Source organism: Myxine glutinosa, chromosome 5, assembly GCF_964187855.1.
Source record: "Myxine glutinosa chromosome 5, kmMyxGlut1.1, whole genome shotgun sequence".
Taxonomy (NCBI): Eukaryota; Metazoa; Chordata; class Myxini; order Myxiniformes; family Myxinidae; genus Myxine; species Myxine glutinosa.
In genome coordinates, this window is record NC_136265.1 from 38,077,635 (window position 1) to 38,101,214 (window position 23,580).

At 43.7% G+C, this 23,580-nt stretch overlaps 1 protein-coding gene across 6 annotated transcripts in view; it reads left to right on the plus strand.

The window, feature by feature from the left end:
- Positions 1–11,399: 11,399 nt before the first annotated feature.
- LOC137428660 (uncharacterized) overlaps positions 11,400–23,580 on the plus strand; it is a 43,333-nt gene continuing 31,152 nt past the window's right edge. For 5 of the 6 annotated variants that reach the window (XM_078777924.1, XM_078777923.1, XM_078777927.1 and 2 more), the window contains exon 1: positions 13,133–13,441. The gene's annotated coding sequence lies outside the window, so the exon portion shown is untranslated. Of the gene's footprint in view, positions 11,576–13,132; positions 13,442–23,580 lie in introns of those variants that run through there. The other variant, XM_068118565.2, reaches the window with a different exon arrangement.

Sequence of the window (23,580 nt, forward strand, 5' to 3'; positions counted from 1 at the left end):
CTTAAAGACCTGCATGCAAATCGGACCTGGCAGGAGTAATGCCCTGCCGGTGGATTAAGGGGTCTCACTCCTATTAAGAGGAGTGGTCCCAATTGTATGACCATGCATTGTGGCCCTTCGGGGGGCATGATGCATGCGTTTGAATGACCATGCGCTTCCCCCTCGGGGTTGAGGCGCATGTGTATTGTTATGGGGACAGCCTTGTTGACGATGTGCCTTGACCATGGGGTCAAGGTGCACGTCCAAGGCTGTTCAAATGTTTGACTTTTTACCTTTTTTCTTTGTAAAAAAGGCAGGCCCTGTCCGGGGCCCTAAAACGGACGCGAAAAACTGCATGGAAATCGGACCTGGCAGGAGTAATTCCCTGCCGGTGGATTAAGGGGTCTCACTCCTATTAAGAGGAGTGGTCCCACCTGTATGACCATGCATTGTGGCCCTTCGGGGGCATGATGCATGCGTTTGAATGACCATGCGCTTCCCCCTCGGGGTTGAGGCGCATGTGTATTGTTATGGGGACAGCCTTGTTGACGATGTGCCTTGACCATGGGGTCAAGGTGCACGTCCAAGGCTGTTCAAATGTTTGACTTTTTACCTTTTTTCTTTGTAAAAAAGGCAGGCCCTGTCCGGGGCCCTAAAACGGTTGGCAAAAACTGCATGCAAATCGGACCTGGCAGGAGTAATGCCCTGCCGGTGGATTAAGGGGTCTCACTCCTATTAAGAGGAGTGGTCCCACCTGTATGACCATGCATTGTGGCCCTTCGGGGGCATGATGCATGCGTTTGAATGACCATGTGCTTCCCCCTCGGGGTTGAGGCGCATGTGTATTGTTTTGGGGACAGCCTTGTTGACGATGTGCCTTGACCATGGGGTCAAGGTGCACGTCCAAGGCTGTTCAAATGTTTGACTTTTTACCTTTTTTCTTTGTAAAAAAGGCAGGCCCTGTCCGGGGCCCTAAAACGGACGCGAAAAACTGCATGGAAATCGGACCTGGCAGGAGTAATTCCCTGCCGGTGGATTAAGGGGTCTCACTCCTATTAAGAGGAGTGGTCCCACCTGTATGACCATGCATTGTGGCCCTTCGGGGGCATGATGCATGCGTTTGAATGACCATGCGCTTCCCCCTCGGGGTTGAGGTGCATGTGTATTGTTATGGGGACAGCCTTGTTGACGATGTGCCTTGACCATGGGGTCAAGGTGCACGTCCAAGGCTGTTCAAATGTTTGACTTTTTACCTTTTTTCTTTGTAAAAAAGGCAGGCCCTGTCCGGGGCCCTAAAACGGCTGTTCAAATGTTTGAGTTTTTACCTTTTTTCACTGCAAAAAAGGCAGGCCTTCGCGCGGGCCCTAAATGCGCAAGTACTGCATGGAAATCGGACCTGGCAGGAGTAATTCCCTGCCAGTGGATTAAGGGGTCTCACTCCTATTAAGAGGAGTGGTCCCACCAGTATGACCATGCATTGTGGCCCTCTGGGGGCATGATGCATGCGTTTTGAATGACCATTGCGTTTCCCCCTCGGGGTTGAGGCGCATGTGTATTGTAATGGGGACAGCCTTGTTGACGATGTGCCTTGACCATGGGGTCAAGGTGCACGTCCAAGGCTGTTCAAATGTTTGAATTTTTACCTTTTTTCTTGTAAAAAAGGCAGGCCTTCCGTGTGGGCCCTAAACATGCGCAAGTACTGCATGGAAATCGGACCTGGCAGGAGTAATTCCCTGCCAGTGGATTAAGGGGTCTCACTCCTATTAAGAGGAGTGGTCCCACCAGTATGACCATGCATTGTGGCCCTCTGGGGGCATGATGCATGCGTTTTGAATGACCATGCGTTTCCCCCTCGGGGTTGAGGCGCATGTGTATTGTAATGGGGACAGCCTTGTTGACGATGTGCCTTGACCATGGGGTCAAGGTGCACGTCCAAGGCTGTTCAAATGTTTGAATTTTTACCTTTTTTCTTGTAAAAAAGGCAGGCCTTCCGTGTGGGCCCTAAACATGCGCAAGTACTGCATGGAAATCGGACCTGGCAGGAGTAATTCCCTGCCAGTGGATTAAGGGGTCTCACTCCTATTAAGAGGAGTGGTCCCACCTGTATGACCATGCATTGTGGCCCTTCGGGGGCATGATGCATGCGTTTGAATGACCATGTGCTTCCCCCTCGGGGTTGAGGCGCATGTGTATTGTTTTGGGGACAGCCTTGTTGACGATGTGCCTTGACCATGGGGTCAAGGTGCACGTCCAAGGCTGTTCAAATGTTTGAGTTTTTACCTTTTTTCACTGCAAAAAAGGCAGGCCTTCTGTGCGGGCCCTAAATGCGCAAGTACTGCATGGAAATCGGACCTGGCAGGAGTAATTCCCTGCCAGTGGATTAAGGGGTCTCACTCCTATTAAGAGGAGTGGTCCCACCTGTATGACCATGCATTGTGGCCCTTCGGGGGCATGATGCATGCGTTTGAATGACCATGTGCTTCCCCCTCGGGGTTGAGGCGCATGTGTATTGTTTTGGGGACAGCCTTGTTGACGATGTGCCTTGACCATGGGGTCAAGGTGCACGTCCAAGGCTGTTCAAATGTTTGAGTTTTTACCTTTTTTCACTGCAAAAAAGGCAGGCCTTCTGTGCGGGCCCTAAATGCGCAAGTACTGCATGGAAATCGGACCTGGCAGGAGTAATTCCCTGCCAGTGGATTAAGGGGTCTCACTCCTATTAAGAGGAGTGGTCCCACCTGTATGACCATGCATTGTGGCCCTTCGGGGGCATGATGCATGCGTTTGAATGACCATGTGCTTCCCCCTCGGGGTTGAGGCGCATGTGTATTGTTTTGGGGACAGCCTTGTTGACGATGTGCCTTGACCATGGGGTCAAGGTGCACGTCCAAGGCTGTTCAAATGTTTGACTTTTTACCTTTTTTCTTGTAAAAAAGGCAGGCCCTGTCCGGGGCCCTAAAACGGGAAGCACAAGTACTGCATGGAAATCGGACCTGGCAGGAGTAATTCCCTGCCAGTGGATTAAGGGGTCTCACTCCTATTAAGAGGAGTGGTCCCACCGGTATGACCATGCATTGTGGCCCTCCGGGGGCATGATGCATGTGTTTTGAATGACCATGCGCTTCCCCCTCGGGGTTGAGGCGCATGTGTATTGTTTTGGGGACAGCCTTGTTGACGATGTGCCTTGACCATGGGGTCACAAGGTGCACGTCCAAGGCTGTTCAAATGTTTGACTTTTTACCTTTTTTCGATGTAAAAAAGGCAGGCCTTCGCGCGGGCCCTAAATGTGCACAAGTACTGCATGGAAATCGGACCTGGCAGGAGTAATGCCCTGCCGGTGGATTAAGGGGTCTCACTCCTATTAAGAGGAGTGGTCCCACCTGTATGACCATGCATTGTGGCCCTTCGGGGGGCATGATGCATGCGTTTGAATGACCATGCGCTTCCCCCTCGGGGTTGAGGCGCATGTGTATTGTTATGGGGACAGCCTTGTTGACGTTGTGCCTTGACCATGGGTTCAAGGTGCACGTCCAAGGCTGTTCAAATGTTTGACTTTTTACCTTTTTTCACTGTAAAAAAGGCAGGCCTTCGCGGCGGGCCCAAAACGCTGCACAAGTACTGCATGCAAATCGGACCTGGCAGGAGTAATTCCCTGCCAGTGGATTAAGGGGTCTCACTCCTATTAAGAGGAGTGGTCCCACCTGTATGACCATGCATTGTGGCCCTCCGGGGGCATGATGCATGCGTTTGAATGACCATGCGCTTCCCCCTCGGGGTTGAGGCGCATGTGTATTGTTATGGGGACAGCCTTGTTGACGATGTGCCTTGACCATGGGGTCAAGGTGCACGTCCAAGGCTGTTCAAATGTTTGACTTTTTACCTTTTTTCAGTGCAAAAAAGGCAGGCCTTCTCATGCGGGCCCTAAACGCCGCAAAGAACTGCATGCAAATCGGACCTGGCAGGAGTAATGCCCTGCCGGTGGATTAAGGGGTCTCACTCCTATTAAGAGGAGTGGTCCCAACTGTATGACCATGCATTGTGGCCCTTTGGGGGGCATGATGCATGCGTTTGAATGACCATGCGCTTCCCCCTCGGGGTAGAGGCGCATGTGTATTGTTATGGGGACAGCCTTGTTGACGTTGTGCCTTGACCATGGGGTCAAGGTGCACGTCCAAGGCTGTTCAAATGTTTGACTTTTTACCTTTTTTCATAGTAAAAAAGGCAGGGCTTCCCTGTGGCCCCCAATACAGGTAAACAAGAACTGCATGCAAATCGGACCTGGCAGGAGTAATACCCTGCCGGTGAATTAAGGGGTCTCACTCCGTTTAGGAGGAGTGGTCCCAACTGTATGACCATGCATTGTGGCCCTTCGGGGGGCATGATGCATGCGTTTGAATGACCATGCGTTTCCCCCTCGGGGTTGAGGCGCATGTGTATTGTTATTGGGACAGCCTTGTTGACGTGGTGCCTTGACCATGGGGTCAAGGTGCACGTCCAAGGCTGTTCAAATGTTTGACTTTTTACCTTTTTTCATAGTAAAAAAGGCAGGGCTTCCCTGTGGCCCCCAATACAGGGAAAAAAACTGCATGCAAATCAGACCTGGCAGGAGTAATGCCCTGCCGGTGGATTAAGGGGTCTCACTCCTATTAAGAGGAGTGGTCCCAATTGTATGACCATGCATTGTGGCCCCTCGGGGGGCATGATGCATGCGTTTGCATGACCATGTGCTTCCCCCTCGGGGTTGAGGCGCATGTGTATTGTTATGGGGACAGCCTTGTTGACGCTGTGCCTTGACCATGGGGTCAAGGTGCACGTCCGAGGCTGTTCAAATATTTGGACTTTTTACCTTTTTTCACTGTAAAGAAGGCTGGCCTTACCTGCGGGCCCAAAACGCGGGAAAAAAACTGCATGCAAATCGGACCTGGCAGGAGTAATGCCCTGCCGGTGGATTAAGGGGTCTCACTCCTATTATGAGGAGTGGTCCCAATTGTATGACCATGCATTGTGGCCCCTCGGGGGCATGATGCATGCGTTTGAATGACCATGTGCTTCCCCCTCGGGGTTGAGGCGCATGTGTATTGTTATGGGGACAGCCTTGTTGACGTTGTGCCTTGACCATGGGGTCACGGTGCGCGTCCGAGGCTGTTCGAATGTTTGGACTTTTTACCTTTTTTCATTGTAAAAAAGGCTGGCCTTACCTGCGGGCCCAAAACGCGGGAAAAAAAAACTGCATGCAAATCGGACCTGGCAGGAGTAATGCCCTGCCGCTGGATTAAGGGGTCTCACTCCTATTAAGAGGAGTGGTCCCAATTGTATGACCATGCATTGTGGCCCTTCGGGGGCATGATGCATGCGTTTGAATGACCATGTGCTTCCCCCTCGGGGTTGAGGCGCATGTGTATTGTTATGGGGACAGCCTTGTTGACGCTGTGCCTTGACCATGGGGTCAAGGTGCACGTCCGAGGCTGTTCAAATGTTTGGACTTTTTACCTTTTTTCATTGTAAAAAAGGCTGGCCTTACCTGCGGGCCCAAAACGCGGGAAAAAAACTGCATGCAAATCGGACCTGGCAGGAGTAATTCCCTGCCGGTGGATTAAGGGGTCTCACTCCTATTAAGAGGAGTGTTCCCAATTGTATGACCATGCATTGTGGCCCTTCGGGGGGCATGATGCATGCGTTTGAATGACCATGCGCTTCCCCTTCGGGGTTGAGGCGCATGTGTATTGTTATGGGGACAGCCTTGTTGACGTTGTGCCTTGACCATGGGGTCAAGGTGCACGTCCAAGGCTGTTCAAATGTTTGACTTTTTACCTTTTTTCAGTGCAAAAAAGGCAGGCCTTCTCGTGCGGGCCCTAAACGCCGCAAAGAACTGCATGCAAATCGGACCTGGCAGGAGTAATGCCCTGCCGGTGGATTAAGGGGTCTCACTCCTATTAAGAGGAGTGGTCCCAACTGTATGACCATGCATTGTGGCCCTTTGGGGGGCATGATGCATGCGTTTGAATGACCATGCGCTTCCCCCTCGGGGTAGAGGCGCATGTGTATTGTTATGGGGACAGCCTTGTTGACGTTGTGCCTTGACCATGGGGTCAAGGTGCACGTCCAAGGCTGTTCAAATGTTTGACTTTTTACCTTTTTTCATAGTAAAAAAGGCAGGGCTTCCCTGTGGCCCCCAATACAGGTAAACAAGAACTGCATGCAAATCGGACCTGGCAGGAGTAATACCCTGCCGGTGGATTAAGGGGTCTCACTCCGTTTAGGAGGAGTGGTCCCAACTGTATGACCATGCATTGTGGCCCTTCGGGGGGCATGATGCATGCGTTTGAATGACCATGCGTTTCCCCCTCGGGGTTGAGGCGCATGTGTATTGTTATGGGGACAGCCTTGTTGACGTTGTGCCTTGACCATGGGGTCACGGTGCACGTCCGAGGCTGTTCGAATGTTTGGACTTTTTACCTTTTTTCATTGTAAAAAAGGCTGGCCTTACCTGCGGGCCCAAAACGCGGGAAAAAAAAACCATGCAAATCGGACCTGGCAGGAGTAATGCCCTGCCGCTGGATTAAGGGGTCTCACTCCTATTAAGAGGAGTGGTCCCAATTGTATGACCATGCATTGTGGCCCTTCGGGGGGCATGATGCATGCGTTTGAATGACCATGCGCTTCCCCCTCGGGGTTGAGGCGCATGTGTATTGTTATTGGGACAGCCTTGTTGACGTTGTGCCTTGACCATGGGGTCAAGGTGCACGTCCAAGGCTGTTCAAATGTTTGACTTTTTACCTTTTTTCATAGTAAAAAAGGCAGGGCTTCCCTGTGGCCCCAAAACAGGGGAAAAAACTGCATGCAAATCGGACCTGGCAGGAGTAATGCCCTGCCGGTGGATTAAGGGGTCTCACTCCTATTAAGAGGAGTGGTCCCAATTGTATGACCATGCATTGTGGCCCTTCGGGGGCATGATGCATGCGTTTGAATGACCATGTGCTTCCCCCTCGGGGTTGAGGCGCATGTGTATTGTTATGGGGACAGCCTTGTTGACGCTGTGCCTTGACCATGGGGTCAAGGTGCACGTCCGAGGCTGTTCAAATGTTTGGACTTTTTACCTTTTTTCATTGTAAAAAAGGCTGGCCTTACCTGCGGGCCCAAAACGCGGGAAAAAAACTGCATGCAAATCGGACCTGGCAGGAGTAATTCCCTGCCGATGGATTAAGGGGTCTCACTCCTATTAAGAGGAGTGGTCCCAATTGTATGACCATGCATTGTGGCCCTTCGGGGGGCATGATGCATGCGTTTGAATGACCATGCGCTTCCCCCTCGGGGTTGAGGCGCATGTGTATTGTTATGGGGACAGCCTTGTTGACGTTGTGCCTTGACCATGGGGTCAAGGTGCACGTCCAAGGCTGTTCAAATGTTTGACTTTTTACCTTTTTTCATCGTAAAAAAGGCAGGCCTTCCGTGTGGGCCCTAAACACGTGTAGAACTGCATGCAAATCGGACCTGGCAGGAGTAATGCCCTGCCGGTGGATTAAGGGGTCTCACTCCTATTAAGAGGAGTGGTCCCAACTGTATGACCATGCATTGTGGCCCTTCGGGGGGCATGATGCATGCGTTTGAATGACCATGCGCTTCCCCCTCGGGGTTGAGGCGCATGTGTATTGTTATGGGGACAGCCTTGTTGACGATGTGCCTTGACCATGGGGTCAAGGTGCACGTCCAAGGCTGTTCAAATGTTTGACTTTTTACCTTTTTTCATAGTAAAAAAGGCAGGCCTTCCGTGTGGGCCCTAAACACGCGTAGAACTGCATGCAAATCGGACCTGGCAGGAGTAATGCCCTGCCGGTGGATTAAGGGGTCTCACTCCTATTAAGAGGAGTGGTCCCAACTGTATGACCATGCATTGTGGCCCTTCGGGGGGCATGATGCATGCGTTTGAATGACCATGCGCTTCCCCCTCGGGGTTGAGGCGCATGTGTATTGTTATGGGGACAGCCTTGTTGACGATGTGCCTTGACCATGGGGTCAAGGTGCACGTCCAAGGCTGTTCAAATGTTTGACTTTTTACCTTTTTTCTTGTAAAAAAGGCAGGCCCTGCCCGGGGCCCTAAAACGGGACGCGTAGAACTGCATGCAAATCGGACCTGGCAGGAGTAATGCCCTGCCGGTGGATTAAGGGGTCTCACTCCTATTAAGAGGAGTGGTCCCAATTGTATGACCATGCATTGTGGCCCTCCGGGGGCATGATGCATGCGTTTGAATGACCATGTGCTTCCCCCTTGGGGTTGAGGCGCATGTGTAATGTTATTGGGACAGCCTTGTTGACGTTGTGCCTTGGCCATGGGGTCAAGGTGCACGTCCAAGGCTGTTCAAATGTTTGACTTTTTACCCTTTTTTCACAAGCAAAAAAGGCAGGCCTTTCCTGTGGCCCCAAAACAAGAACGGCATGGTGTTGAAATCATGGGGACTCACTCCTATGGAGGAGGGTCCAATTGTATGACCCATGCATTCTGGCCATTCGGGGTCAGAATGCATGTGTTTGAATGACCATGTGCTTCAGCCTTTGGGTTGAGGTGCATGTGTATGTTAATGGGACAGCCTTGATAGACAGTGTGCCTTGGCTGTGGGGTCAAGGTGCACGTCCAAGGCTGTTCAAATGTTTGATTTTTTTCCTTTTTTTATTATAAAAAAGGCAGGCCTTAACTGCTGGCCTCAAAAGCAGAACGGCATGGTGTTGAAGTCATGGGGACTCACTCCTTTGGAGGAGTGGTCCAATTGTATGACCATGCATTCTGGCCCTTCGGGGTCAGGATGCATGTGTTTGAATGACCATGTGCTTCAGCCTTTGGGTTGAGGTGCATGTGTATGCTAATGGGACAGTCTTGATGGACGGTGTGCCTTGGCCGTGGGGTCAAGGTGCATGTCCAAAGCTGTTTAAATGTTTGATGATTTTTTTACCTTTTTTTATTATACAAAAGGCATCTTCAAAAGAGGCAAATTAGCTGGATTGGCGGCTCTGCTTGATGCTTAGCCAATGTGGACCAAAGAATGAAATCTTGGTCTGTCGACAGAGTGGCCAGGCTGAGGCCTCCGGGATGGAGGTGACGCTTTGGTCACACAGGAGATCGGGACAGCGCTGGTCACGCTGTGTGTATATATATATATATATATATATATGTATGTATATATAGCCGAGTGTGGGGGATGTGGTGGGGGTATGAATTCTCTATGTAAATGTGTACCGTGTAGCGCCACCTGGTGGTGGTGGCAGATAGTCTTGCAATTCCATTTCTTACCTGTGAAACGCTCTGAGGTTAAAGCACTCTTCGCACAGGTAAATGTATTTTGGCAAACAGGACTACTAATTGGTCCGTCAGCAAAGCGAGAGATAGGCTCCGCTGGTAAATAAATAAATTACAGTACAAATTCAGTTCCTTGTTTTCCCCAAATTACCATTTAACATTCATTGAGTCCATATCAGGTACAAACCTTGTTATTCCTAACAAATTCCCTTTCTTTCTTTATTAACTCTCTCGCATAGCACCACACACAACCACATTAAAGAACAACTATTGGGGATGCCTCTTCATGGTGGTTGTACCCCCTAACGCAAGTCGGGGGCCAAATCTTGCCCATTTTTCCCTGCTACCCTTCGTCAGAGCACGGTCATAGTCAGAGTGCAGATTGGTCCCCATGGACCCGCTCTTTTCCTCTTGTCTCTCTCTCTCTCTCTCTCCCCCCCCCCCCCCCCCCCCCCCCCCGCTCTAACTCTGCCATGGCCTGACTTTGTGAAGGTGGGGGTGCACCATCCTGAATGTGGGGGATCTCCTGGATGCTCCTGCAAGATCGGTCGGCCGTCTTCCGTGGGCTTGTTCAAGAGAACTATCCGGGGCTATACAATAACAACAACAATAACAACAACTACATTGCAGACGATGGAGGTGACAACAACGTCTTTACTTTTCAAGTGCACTGGGCGGGAAATAACGCTGCGCGGGAATACCCGTTGGAGGAGGAAGACAACGCCGAGGAGGAAGACTCAGACTCTGACATGATTGACAGTAAATGGGGCACGTGGCTTGTCAGCGCACCAATGAAGATGCACTATTACCTGTGAAAGGGCAAGCCATGACCCTTGCTCCGGGAACTCCACCTCCTCCAAACTTTGATACCGCAAGATTTCCCCCTGCTCAAGTGGCTTAAAAGGCAGAACGCCAGGCCATTTGTCGTTGTTAAAACTCACTGGGGATTGGGAGATAACCTGCCTATCTGTTCGTGTTGAGAGAGGAGTTAGTTCCATCGTTGCCATCTGCACTGGAGCCAGGACGATTTATGCTGAGGCAAAGACGAGCTGTGCCATTCAGTGCTGGGAGAACAGCGCAACGGCAGGACGGGCATGAGGCAGAGGCACGAGAGCGACTGAGCCAAGAGGTTCCTAGCGTGGAGAGACAACTTCACTACTGACGTAAACGTGTCTCTTGCGTTCCCTTCCATAATACCTAATTCGTCTACTTAGACCAGTGGTTGTTAACCTTTTTTGTTGCCCGCACACTTCCGGTTCGCAATTTTTTTCTCGCACCCTTTGTCAAAAATTTATGACTTAGGACAGGTCTTAGAATTAAAGACTTATAATTAGATTCTCAGCACTTCTTTAACAACGTTGTAATTGAACCGGCCGACATGTTTTGCACCCCCATAAATGACGTTTCGCACCCCCAGGTTAAGAACCACTGACCTAGACTCAGAAAGAGCATCACAATAATTACAAAGAGCTGTCGATGATTTACCTCTTAACCCTTCCGGGCGAGGTTTTACATTCGCACTTCGCATGTTTCCTTTAAAACTTACATGGTCCATACTTTTTCACTCGCACTCACACCCTTCCACTTTGATTACCCTTTCCTTCGTCTTCATTTGCTTCCCATTTCGGGATTGGCACACAAAACCGACCCAACTCCTTGCTCTACATCTTTATCTTCTTCCCTTCCTATTTACATTCACTCGGCATGCTTCTGCTGACACCATGTCATCTGTGTAGGTACTTGGACCATAGAAGGGGATAAATGCTAAGGGTTCGAATCTACTCTTCTGTGCCTTTCTTGATTGTTTGCTGTGCCTCTACATACGTGCTTCATGATTGGTTAATGTGCTTTGTCAATCCAGTACGTGCCTTCTTTTATTTTGTAAACGGTTTCTATCCCGCCCCTTTCATCTCACTCTATCTATTGGCTTGACTTAGTGTGAAAGATTAGATAAACGGGAAGTTCTGCCCCACTGATTGGCTCCGTAATTAGCCAATTCGTACTCAACGGTTCCGCTCGGTCATACATAATAAATAGATGGGTGTGCACTGAAGTTACATACCCCAATTGGCATCGCCAACCCACCGGAAAGGTAACGCGTTTGTAAAAGAGCGAGGACCCTGCCAGGTTTGGTGGTGTCATTTGGCATTCGTAGTTGCTTGCCAACACTATGGGCCACGGAGTTATCCCGGCAGCCGGCAGGGCTGGAGTTTGGGAAGAGTCCCTCTTGTGATGAACCCAGAGTCCGTAACAATATTAATTACTCATATCTGAAGACTGAAGGTGAATTGAAACTACCCATATCTGAAGGTGAGTTGAGTGGATATGACTATGAGTCGATATATATCAACTACTCATATCTGAAGGTGAGTTGAGTGGATATGAGCATGAGTTGATATATATATTGACTACTCATATCTGAAGATGAGTTTAGTGCATATGAATCGATATATATCAACTACTCATATCTGAAGGTGAGTTAAAACTACTCATATATGAAGGTGAGTTAAGTGCATATGAATCGATTATATATGAACTACTCATATCTGAAGATAAGATGAGTGGATATGAATCGATATATATATCTATGAACTACTCATAACTGAAGGTGAGATGAGTGGATATGAGCATGAGTTGATATATATTGACTACTCATATCTGAAGGTGAGTTGAGTGCATATGAATCGATATATATCAACTACTCATATCTGAAGGTGAGTTGAAACTACTCATATATGAAGGTGAGTTGAGTGGATATGAATCAATATATATCAATTACTCATATCTGAAGGTGAGCTGAAACTACTCATATGTGAACGTGATGTGAATCTTCTCATATCTGAAGGTGAGTTGAAAATACTCATATATGAAGGTGAGTTGAAACTACTCATATCTGAAGGTGAATTGAGTGGATATGAGTATGAATCGATATATATATATATATATATATATATATATATATATATATATATATATATATATATATGAACTACTCATATCTGAAGGTGAGTTGAGTGCATATGAATCGATTATATATGAACTACTCATATCTGAAGGTGAGATGAGTTGATATGAATCGATATATATGAACTACTCATATCTGAAGGTGAGATGAGTTGATATGAATCGATATATATGAACTACTCATATCTGAAGGTGAGATGAGTGGATATGAGTATGAGTCGATATATATATATTAATTACTCATATCTGAAGGTGAGTTGAAACTACTCGTATCTGAAGGTGAGTTGGAATTACTCATATATGAAGGTGAGTTGAAACTACTCATATATGAAGGTGAGTTGGAACTACTCATATATGAAGGTGAGTTGAAACTCCTCATAATACTTAGGTGAGTTGAAACTACTTATATATGAAGGCAAGTTGAGTGGATATTAATCAATATATATCAACTACTCATATCTGAAGGTGGGTTGAAACTACTCATATATGAAGGTGAGTTGAAACTCATATCTGAAGGTGAGTTGAAACTACTCATATCTGGAGGTGAGTTGAGTCGATATGAGTCAATATATATCAACTACTCATTTCAGAAGGTGGATTGAAACTACTCGTATATGAAGGTGAGTTGAGTCGATTGATTGGACACCTTGTGGTGTCCACGTATTGTAGTACAGGTTTGATGCAGCGCAGGCATGATGGTCCCATCATCCTCTTCTCCCGTGCACCTTGTATCAGATAATATTAATTATTTTTTTTTAAATTAAATTAAATGATTTTATAAAAACATGTTTTGATTTGGATTCCGCGTGGTATGAGTAATGCGAGTTGTGGATATTTTTAGGTTTGCACGTTGCCCGGCCATGTTGGTGGTTGTTTTGCGTTGTTCGTTATTCAATGGTCCCCGAGTTTAAGTTGTTGGGTCATCCGTCGGGGTCGCCTCGGCCTCGAGACGATGGTTTTGGTGTATATAACGAGCGGTTTGACCAATGGCCGAGCACCAATGCTTTGACCGTGATGCCATTGCCCGGGGGATGTAACAGAGCCTCCTGTATTATGGACATATTATTTCTGTCCATCTCCATCACAAACACACACTGGTGGTGCCTTCTTCTCCAGCAGCAGCGACGGGAATCGAGCTTTGAACGACGTTACAAACACATTCTGCGGACATCTTTGTGAACAACTTGCCTCCTTCGCACAAGACTCATTGTGGTGAGTCCTGGAAACTTTCATGTACAGGCCTGCAACCCTGGTCTCTCCAACGCTCGAGTTTTTACCACGCAACGTCTGCTTGTTGTTGTTTATTCTGCCTTTAAAAGTAGCTCGCTTTTTAAAACTTACTTTTTTAAACTTCAAAGTGTTTGAAACTTCCTTTTGTATATGAATACTGTTCCTTTTTTCAAACTTCCTTTTCTATATGAATAGTTCCTTTTTCAAAACCTCCCGTTGTATATGAATAGTTCCTTTTTTTTAAACCTCCTTTTGTATATGAATAGTTTCTTTTTAAACTTCCTTTTGTATATGAATAGTTTCTTTTTAAACTTCCTTTTGTATATGAATAGTTTCTTTTTAAACTTTCTTTTGTATATGAATAGTTCCTTTTTAAACTTTCTTTTGTATATGAATAGTTCCTTTTTAAACTTCCTTTTGTATATGAATAGTTCCTTTTTAAACTTCCTTTTGTATATGAATAGTTTCTTTTTAAACTTCCTTTTGTATATGAATAGTTTCTTTTTAAACTTCCTTTTGTATATGAATAGTTTCTTTTTAAACTTCCTTTTGTATATGAATAGTTTCTTTTTAAACTTCCTTTTGTATATGAATAGTTTCTTTTTAAACTTCCTTTTGTATATGAATAGTTTTTTTTTAAACCTCCTTTTGTATATGAATAGTTCCTTTTTAAACTTTCTTTTGTATATGAATAGTTCCTTTTTAAACTTCCTTTTGTATATGAATAGTTTCTTTTTAAACTTCCTTTTGTATATGAATAGTTTCTTTTTAAACTTTCTTTTGTATATGAATAGTTCCTTTTTAAACTTCCTTTTGTATATGAATAGTTTCTTTTTAAACTTCCTTTTGTATATGAATAGTTTCTTTTTAAACTTCCTTTTGTATATGAATAGTTTCTTTTTAAACTTCCTTTTGTATATGAATAGTTTCTTTTTAAACTTCCTTTTGTATATGAATAGTTTCTTTTTAAACTTCCTTTTGTATATGAATAGTTTCTTTTTAAACTTCCTTTTGTATATGAATACTGTTCCTTTTTTCAAACCTCCTTTTCTATATGAATATAGTTCCTTTTTTTAAAACCTCCTTTTGTATATGAATACTGTTCCTTTTTTAAACTTCCTTTTCCATGTGAATAGTTGCTTTTTAAACTTCCTTTTGTATATGAATAGTTCCTTTTTAAAACCTCCTTTTGTATATGAATACTGTTCCTTTTTTTAAACTTCCCTTTGTATATGAATATTTCCTTTTTCAAAACTTCCCTTTGTATATGAATAGTTACTTTTTTTAAACCTTCTTTTGCACATGAATATTTCCTTTTTCAAAACTTCCCTTTGTATATGAATATTTCCTTTTTTTTAAACCTCCTTTTGTATATGAATACTGTTCCTTTTTTTAAACTTTCTTTTGCATGTGAATAGTTTTTTTTAAAATTCCTTTTGTATATGAATAGTTCCTTTTTAAAACCTCCTTTTGTATATGAATACTGTTCCTTTTTTAAAACTTCCCTTTGTATATGAATATTTCCTTTTTCAAAACTTCCCTTTGTATATGAATATTTCCTTTTTTAAACCTCCTTTTGAACATGAATATAGTTCCTTTTTTAAACCTCCTTTTTTATATGAATATCGTTCCTTTTTAAAAACTCCTCTTTGTACATGAATAGTTACTTTTTTTAAACCTTCTTTTGCATATGAATATTTCCTTTTTCAAAACCTCCTGTTGTATATGAATATAGTTCCTTTTTTGAAAACCTCCCGTTGTATATGAATATAGTTCCTTTTTTAAACCTCCTTTTGTATATGAATATCGTTCCTTTTTAAAAACTTCTCTTTGTACATGAATAGTTACTTTTTTAAAACCTTCTTTTGCATATGAATATTTCCTTTTTCAAAACCTCCCGTTGTATATGAATATAGTTCCTTTTTTTAAAACCTCCCATTGTATATGAATATAGTTCCTTTTTTTAAAACCTCCTTTTGTATATGAATACTGTTCCTTTTTTGAAACTTCCTTTTGCATGTGAATAGTTCCTTTTTAAAACCTCCTTTTGTATATGAATACTGTTCCTTTTTTTAAACTTCCCTTTATATATGAATATTTCCTTTTTCAAAACTTCCCTTTGTATATGAACAGTGACTTTTTAAAACCTTCTTTTGTATATGAATATCGTTCCTTTTTTAAACCTCCTTTTGTATATGAATATCGTTCCTTTTTTAAACCTCCTGTTGTATATGAATATAGTTCCTTTTTTGAAAACCTCCCGTTGTATATGAATATAGTTCCTTTTTTAAACCTCCTTTTGTATATGAATATCGTTCCTTTTTAAAAACTTCTCTTTGTACATGAATAGTTACTTTTTTAAAACCTTCTTTTGCATATGAATATTTCCTTTTTCAAAACCTCCCGTTGTATATGAATATAGTTCCTTTTTTTAAAACCTCCCATTGTATATGAATATAGTTCCTTTTTTTAAAACCTCCTTTTGTATATGAATACTGTTCCTTTTTTGAAACTTCCTTTTGCATGTGAATAGTTCCTTTTTAAAACCTCCTTTTGTATATGAATACTGTTCCTTTTTTTAAACTTCCCTTTATATATGAATATTTCCTTTTTCAAAACTTCCCTTTGTATATGAACAGTGACTTTTTAAAACCTTCTTTTGTATATGAATATCGTTCCTTTTTTAAACCTCCTTTTGTATATGAATATCGTTCCTTTTTTAAACCTCCTTTTGTATATGAATATAGTTCTTTTTAAAAACTTCTCTTTGTACATGAATAGTTACTTTTTTAAAACCTTCTTTTGCAAATGAATATTTCCTTTTTCAAAACCTCCCGTTGTATATGAATATAGTTCCTTTTTTTTAAACCTCCCATTGTATATGAATATAGTTCCTTTTTTTAAAACCTCCTTTTGTATATGAATACTGTTCCTTTTTTGAAACTTCCTTTTGCATGTGAATAGTTCCTTTTTAAAACCTCCTTTTGTATATGAATACTGTTCCTTTTTTTAAACTTCCCTTTATATATGAATATTTCCTTTTTCAAAACTTCCCTTTGTATATGAACTGACTTTTTTAAACGTTCTTTTGTATATGAATATCGTTCCTTTTTTAAACCTCCTTTTGTATATGAATATCGTTCCTTTTTTAAACCTCCTTTTGTATATGAATATCGTTCCTTTTTTAAACATCCTTTTGTATATGAATATCGTTCCTTTTTTAAACCTCCTTTTGTATATGAATATCGTTCCTTTTTTAAACCTCCTTTTGTATATGAATATCGTTCCTATTTAAAACATCCTTTTGTATATGAATATCGTTCCTTTTTAAAACATCCTTTTGAACATGAATATAGTTCCTTTTTTAAACCTCCTTTTGTATATGAATATCGTTCCTTTTTTAAACCTCCTTTTTTATGTTAATAGTTCCTATTTTGAAGCTTCCTTTTGTAGGTGAATAGCTGCTTTTATGAAACTTCCTTTCATTGGTGAATAGTTCTTTTTTAAACCTCCTTTTGTCGGTGCATAGTTCCATTTTTGAAACCTCCTTTTGTAGGTTAATAGGTCATTTTGTTTAAAACTTCCTTTTTTAAATTTCCATTTGTTTGAAACTTCCTTTTGTATATATGAACAGTTCCTTTTTTAAACTTCCTTTTGTATGTGAATAGTTCATTTTTTAAAATTTCCCTTTGTACGTGAATAGTCCCTTTTTAAAACCTCCTTTTGTATATGAAAAGTTCCTTTTTAAACATCCTTTTGCATATGAATAGTTCCTTATTTGAACCTTCCTTTTGTATGTGAATAGTTCCTTTTTAAACCTCCTTTTGTATATGAATAGTTCCTTTTTAAACCTCCTTTTGTATATGAATAGTTCCTTATTTGAACCTTCCTTTTGTATATGAACAGTTCCTTTTTTAAACCTCCTTTTGTATGTGAATAGTTCATTTTTTGAAACTTCCCTTTGTACGTGAATAGTCCCTTTTTAAAACCTCCTTTTGTATATGAAAAGTTCCTTTTTAAACATCCTTTTGCATATGAATAGTTCCTTATTTGAACCTTTCTTTTGTATGTGAATAGTTCCTTTTTAAACCTCCTTTTGTATATGAATAGTTCCTTATTTGAACCTTCCTTTTGTATGTGAATAGTTCCTTTTTAAACCTCCTTTTGTATATGAATAGTTCCTTTTTAAACATCCTTTTGCATATGAATAGTTCCTTATTTGAACCTTCCTTTTGTATATGAATAGTTCCTTTTTAAACCTCCTTTTGTATATGAATAGTTCCTTTTTTGAAACTTTCTTTTGAATGTGGATAGTTCTTTTTCTGAAACCGCCTTTTGTAGATTAATTGTTCCTTTTTTGAAACTTCCATTTGTAGGTGAATACGTCCTTTTTTAAACTTACCTTTTAATGTTTTTAGGTTCAAAGAGGAGTCTGTGTCTGCTCCAACATCAACACGCCTGCTGTACACCTTGTGGACCTCAAATCTCCAAATTTTGATGTCATCTGGCTTAAGATTTGTGTCCCGACCATCACTATTTTTCTCTGTGTCACGTACTGCTCTCCCAACTCCACAAACTTTTAGCTTTTTTTTTGACTATCTTAATTCCTACCATGCGGCCCTGACATCCGAACACCCTCAAGCAGAATTCCTCTATTTAGGAGACTTCAATGCATACCACAGGGAGTGGTTGAAATCATCCCACATGGATGTTGGGGGAGTTGAAGCTCTTACATTTTCCATTCTCAATGATTTGGAACAAATTATCACCCACTCTACCCATATCCTAGATCGTCATTACCACGCTTCCAATACTTTGGATTTGTTCTTCACCTCCAATTGGTTCTTCTGACCACAATCTTGTGAACATCACTTTACTTTACTTACCAACACTCCTTGTTGTAAATCAAAACTCAGACCTCTTTCAAGTAATGAGGTTTTATTGAACGATATCTCCACTCATTCTACAACACAAAATAAAGCACAATCATTAGCACTACAAAGGAAGCACTCAAACAAACATCTCCTCCAAGCCCCCCCCCCACCCCCCCCTGCAAGCAAGCAATTATGTACCTGTTAATCCCGATAGTCTCTTGGCAATAAGGTAACAGAACGGCCATGAGACCGAGCGCTGAGCAGTCCGGCCTTATATAAGCTCCCTCAAGGTCAGCCCTCCGACTGAACCTTCTCTTCCAGCTCGAGACCTTTTTTTTTTTTTTGTATACAAGATCGAGGCTCGTGTAAGAGCTAACATTGATCACAAAAATACAAACTGACACATAAAACATATGATAAAGGGAGCGGAAGACAAGATGGAGAGCAGGGACATCGGGAGATATGTGGGAGGAGGAGGGCTTGGGGGGAGGAGGCATGGGAATGGGGTGGGGGGCGGTGGGAGAGGTAACAAACACATGGACACTGCTGGGACTTCCAGGAAAGAAGTCGGAATTTCAAAAAAGTGGATCTGGGATGAATTAACGGGGGTAGAAAAGATCAAGGTTTTGGATGGGAAAAGATAAGAGATGGTGGTGAACAGCTGTTTTAAAGACCTGGAGGGAGGAGTGGGATTGAAGAGAGTGAGGGAGTTTGTTCCAGAGGCAGGAGAAAGAGGAATGAAAGAGTGAAGGTGAATAGAGAGTCTTGATTTTGGCAGTTTAACCATAAGAGGGTTGCTGGTAGATCTTGTGCGACCTCTAGGAATATTTGTGGGACATAGCACAGAGAGAGCTGGGGGAGCAAGGCCGGAGAGGAGTCGGTAGAAGACAGAAAGACCACAACCTGCCTGCGGTGAGTGAGTGAAAGGTCCTCGGAGTTTGCTTCATTGCGGGAGATTCCAATGATTCTGAAAGCTTTGGTTTCAACAGCGTGAAGCCGAGCTAGGTGTGAGGCAGGAGCACCAGCCCAGAGGGGAGAACAGTATTCCATCGAGCTGCGGATGAAAGCCTTGTATGTGATGAGGAGCGCAGGTGTGCCAAGTGTTACGTGCTCCTCCCCAAACCCCGATCATGGTGTACCTCCGAGCCCCGAAAGGAGTCACGGCAGAAAGATGTGCTATTATGTGTGCCAATGACCAATGGTCAAACCACACCAATCAATTGTTACAAAACCAAAGTATTGTATTAATATCACACAATAATAACAATTTGCACAAGTACAATAAAATCTCAATTGCACAACAAACACCATATAATTCCTATGATGGTACCACCAGTTTCTTAACTCAATCACTCACAGTACTCCACGTGAGCGAAATGTAACACCCCCAAAGTCACTGTCACAACACCAGGCCAAAGTCGATCCACGCTCTGGTGATCACAAGAAAAAGGTCGTATTGAGACCTGAACCCAGGACAGCTGACAGTCGACGCTGCCGAAGAGCCGCTGGTTGGGGTCGGGCCGACGTCGGTCAGGCAAAAGTTCACCCAAAAGGCGACGGGGAATTCACGCCTTCAGTTCACCAGACAAGGACACTGATATGAACGAGCAGCGGCTCCCAAGCGGAAAACAGCGAATTCCCAATCAAAATCCACGACACACACGAGAACCAGGTTAACGGCTGGTGCATGGTGAAATGGCTGGCGCGAGGTGAAATGGCGGACAGGCCCGTAATGGAGGCGTACCTGCTCTCCAACAATGATTCACTTTCGGAACCCACCGCAAAACCCGTCACGCAGGTTTATCTGCCACAGCGATAACGACTCTGTCACAGGAATCCCTTTCCCGGGGAAACCAATATTCGCTCGTGACCAACATTCGCTCGACACCTCGAAGCCGATCGGCCTTTCTCTCCCGATCTCACTTGATCCGCTTCTCCCTCCTCTTCTTCTTCTCCCGGTTTCTCCCGATCCATTTCGTTTTTCTGTTAAAACACTAATTTTTCCTTTTGAAGACAGTTATCTCCATTTCACTCAAACTATAACAATAATAGTACATGGAACTAAAAATGCTTCCAGTGGATGAAAACCACAAAGACGGAAGTGACGAATCCATAACACAAGGAAGGACTTCGCACAATGGAGGATGCCCAGTCAGCGACTGGCTTTGGAGGCCAGCTTGGAAATGTGGTTTTCCCAGGAAAGATCATGGCAGATAGTGAGACCCAAAAGCTTGAGTGACAGAACGTCTTGGAGATGATTGTTGAGGAAGTAGATGGGAGGGTTGTCCAGTCGGTCTTTTCAGAGAGGCAGAGTGAGAGTGTGAGATTTTTCAGGATTGAAAGACATGTTCCACTTGTTTGACCAGTCTGTGATTTTGGCCAGGTCTGCAGAGATTGAGGAGGCTGCAGACTGCCGATCTGAGGGATGAGGTGTGGAGCGGCAGAGAGTGGAGTCATCAGCAAAGAGATAGAGGGATTTTCCAGAGAGTCGGAGAGATCCTTGATGAAGACCAGAAAAAGCACAGGGCCCAGAACACTGCCTTGGGAAACTCCAGCCTGAACAGGAAGGGGAGATGAGAGAAAACCATTCAGGGCCACACGTTGACTATGACCAGAGAGGACGTCACATTACATCATATTTCACCACACTCCTCCCCCGACTGCTCCGACTAAATGCCAGTATCAGCATTTTAATAGTGCTGACTGGACGGGTTTACAAAACTTATTTTCTGATTTTCCCTGGAAAGACTGATGCCTCTCCTTGGCTGCTGCCACTATCTCTGCTGAACATGTAGCTGAGGTTTTGTTGCAGGAATGGAGGCTTGTATCCACTTCTCTTTCAAGTCTATCTCTCCTACCAACTCTTGGTTCAATAATTCCTGCTTTGCGGCCATTCGTGCAAGAGATGCGGCATATCGGACATGGAAAAACTCTTCTTCCTCCGACTCACATTCAGCTTTCATATCTGCCAGAAATCATTGCAAACATGTTATTCGTGAGGTGAAGCATTCCTTTATCCAAAATAAATGTGACAACCTCTCATCTTCTTCCGCTAATAGATCTTTCTGCTCATTAGCTAAAAGTATCTCCAACAACTTCTGTCACTCTACCTTTCCTCCGCTGTTCCATTCCGATGATACTTTAGCTCTCCGATGATACTATAGCTCTCCGAAGAGTCTCTCCGACTGACAAAGCAATTCTTTTTGGCTCTCTTTTCTCCTCTAATTGCACTCTGGATGTCTTTAACATTCCATCTCCCTCTGAAGCACCCCTTACCAATCCTTTGCCCCTCCCTACAATCTATTTCCATGCAGTCAAAAAAGTACTCCTCTCTCTGGACACAAGAAAGGCGTACGTACGGACAAGATGGCATTCCTCCTTGTGGCTTGAAGGAGTGTGCCCCAGAACTTGCACCCGTGCTTGTTCGTTTTTTTCGTTTTTGTTCCAAAAACCCAAACTTTTCCTCTTTCCTGGAAACATGCCTTAGCACAGCCTATTTCAAAGAAGGGTGATCATTCAAACCCTTCCAACTACCATCCTATTGCTCTGACTTCTACTATTTCCAAAGTCTTTGAATGTCTTCTCAATTCCCTTTTCCTCAAGCATCTTGAATCTCACAGTCTTATATCTGACCATCAATATGGCTTTCGCAAGGCAAGATCTACCAGTGACATCCTTTCTTACATTACAAATGTCTGGGCCTCTTCTCTGAGAGACTTTGGGGAATCCTCTGTTGTAGGCCTTGATATTTCAAAAGCCTTTGACAGAGTTTGGCATCGGGGTCTGATATCCAAGCTTCCCTCTTTCGGCGTTTCTCCATCGAGCTTTCTCTCCTAATGCTTTATCTCCATAATTATTGATGGTTCAACATTTCCCTCCTTCCCTATCAACAGTGATGTCCCTCAGGGTTCTGCCCTGTCTCCAACACTCTTCCTTCTTTTTATCAACGACCTTCTTTCTTCTACAAATAAACAAATGAACTCGTATGCTGATGACTCGACATTACATTCCTCCATGCTTTCCCCAGCTGCCCCATCTTCCCTCACTCGATCTACATATCGTTTCATCACAGCCACCTCTTTAAATTCGGATTTGGTCAAGATATCCCAGTGGAGCAAATATAAACAGGTTAAGTTTAATACTTCTAAAACTCAATTTATTGCTATATCTTTATTGCTCTATATATATATATATCTCTCTATCTATCTATCTATCTATCTCTCTCTCTCTCTCTCTCTCTCTCTCTCTCTCTCTCTCTCATCTCAAATCTCCTTTAAAAGCTCCACAATTACACCATGTGATACAATAATCCTACTAGGTATTACCCTAACATTACACAAATAGCTAAGTCGGCCTCGAAGAAACTAGGAGTTCTGTTCAGATGTCGAAGATTCTTCTCCTCTCAACAGTTGCTTCAACTATATAAAGGATTGATTCATCCTTGTATAGAGTACTGCCCTCACATCTGGGGAGGTTCTAGCTCCACATACTTACTGGACAGAATTGAATCCAAAGTAATCCGACTTATCAACTCTCCCAATCTGACCTCAAAACTCGACCTGCTCAAATTACGCCGTAAAGTTGGATCTTTCTCTTTTCTCCAGATATTACTTCGGTTTCTGTTCCCAGGAACTTGCTGCTTGTTTATCTCCACCATTAGTGAGACCACCGACTACTCGACAAGCCACTACATCCCATGATTATTGTGTGGCCAATGGCAACTCAAGGGTGGGTGGTAATGGTTTGTTTCTTCCCCACCACTGCCAAACTCCAGAACTCTTTACCTTCTCATGTCACTTCCGACCTTCCCCTTTAAAAAAAGCAAAACTCTTAGACTATTCTCTCTTTCTTCACTTTTCTACCAATGCAGCTCTTTCATTATGTGCTCTACCGAGTTCCATTCTATCTTTATTTTATTTTTTGTTTCTTTCGTGTTCAGGTGTGGATGAAAGGATGAGTTCAGGATGAAAGCCCGCTTGGAGTTTGCAAAAAGCACCTAAAGCACTCTCAGACTGTGAGAAACACGATTCTGTGGGCTTTCATGTGTCGTTCACTGAGGAGAGGCTTCCGTCTGGCCACTCTGCCATAAAGCCCAGATAGGTGGAGTGTTGCAGTGATGGTTGTCCTTCTGGAAGTTTCTCCCATCTCCACACAGGATCTCTGGAGCTCAGCCAGAGTGACCATCGGGTTCTTGGTCACCTCTCTTACCAAGGCCCTTCTCCCCCGATTGTTCAGTTTGGCCGGGCG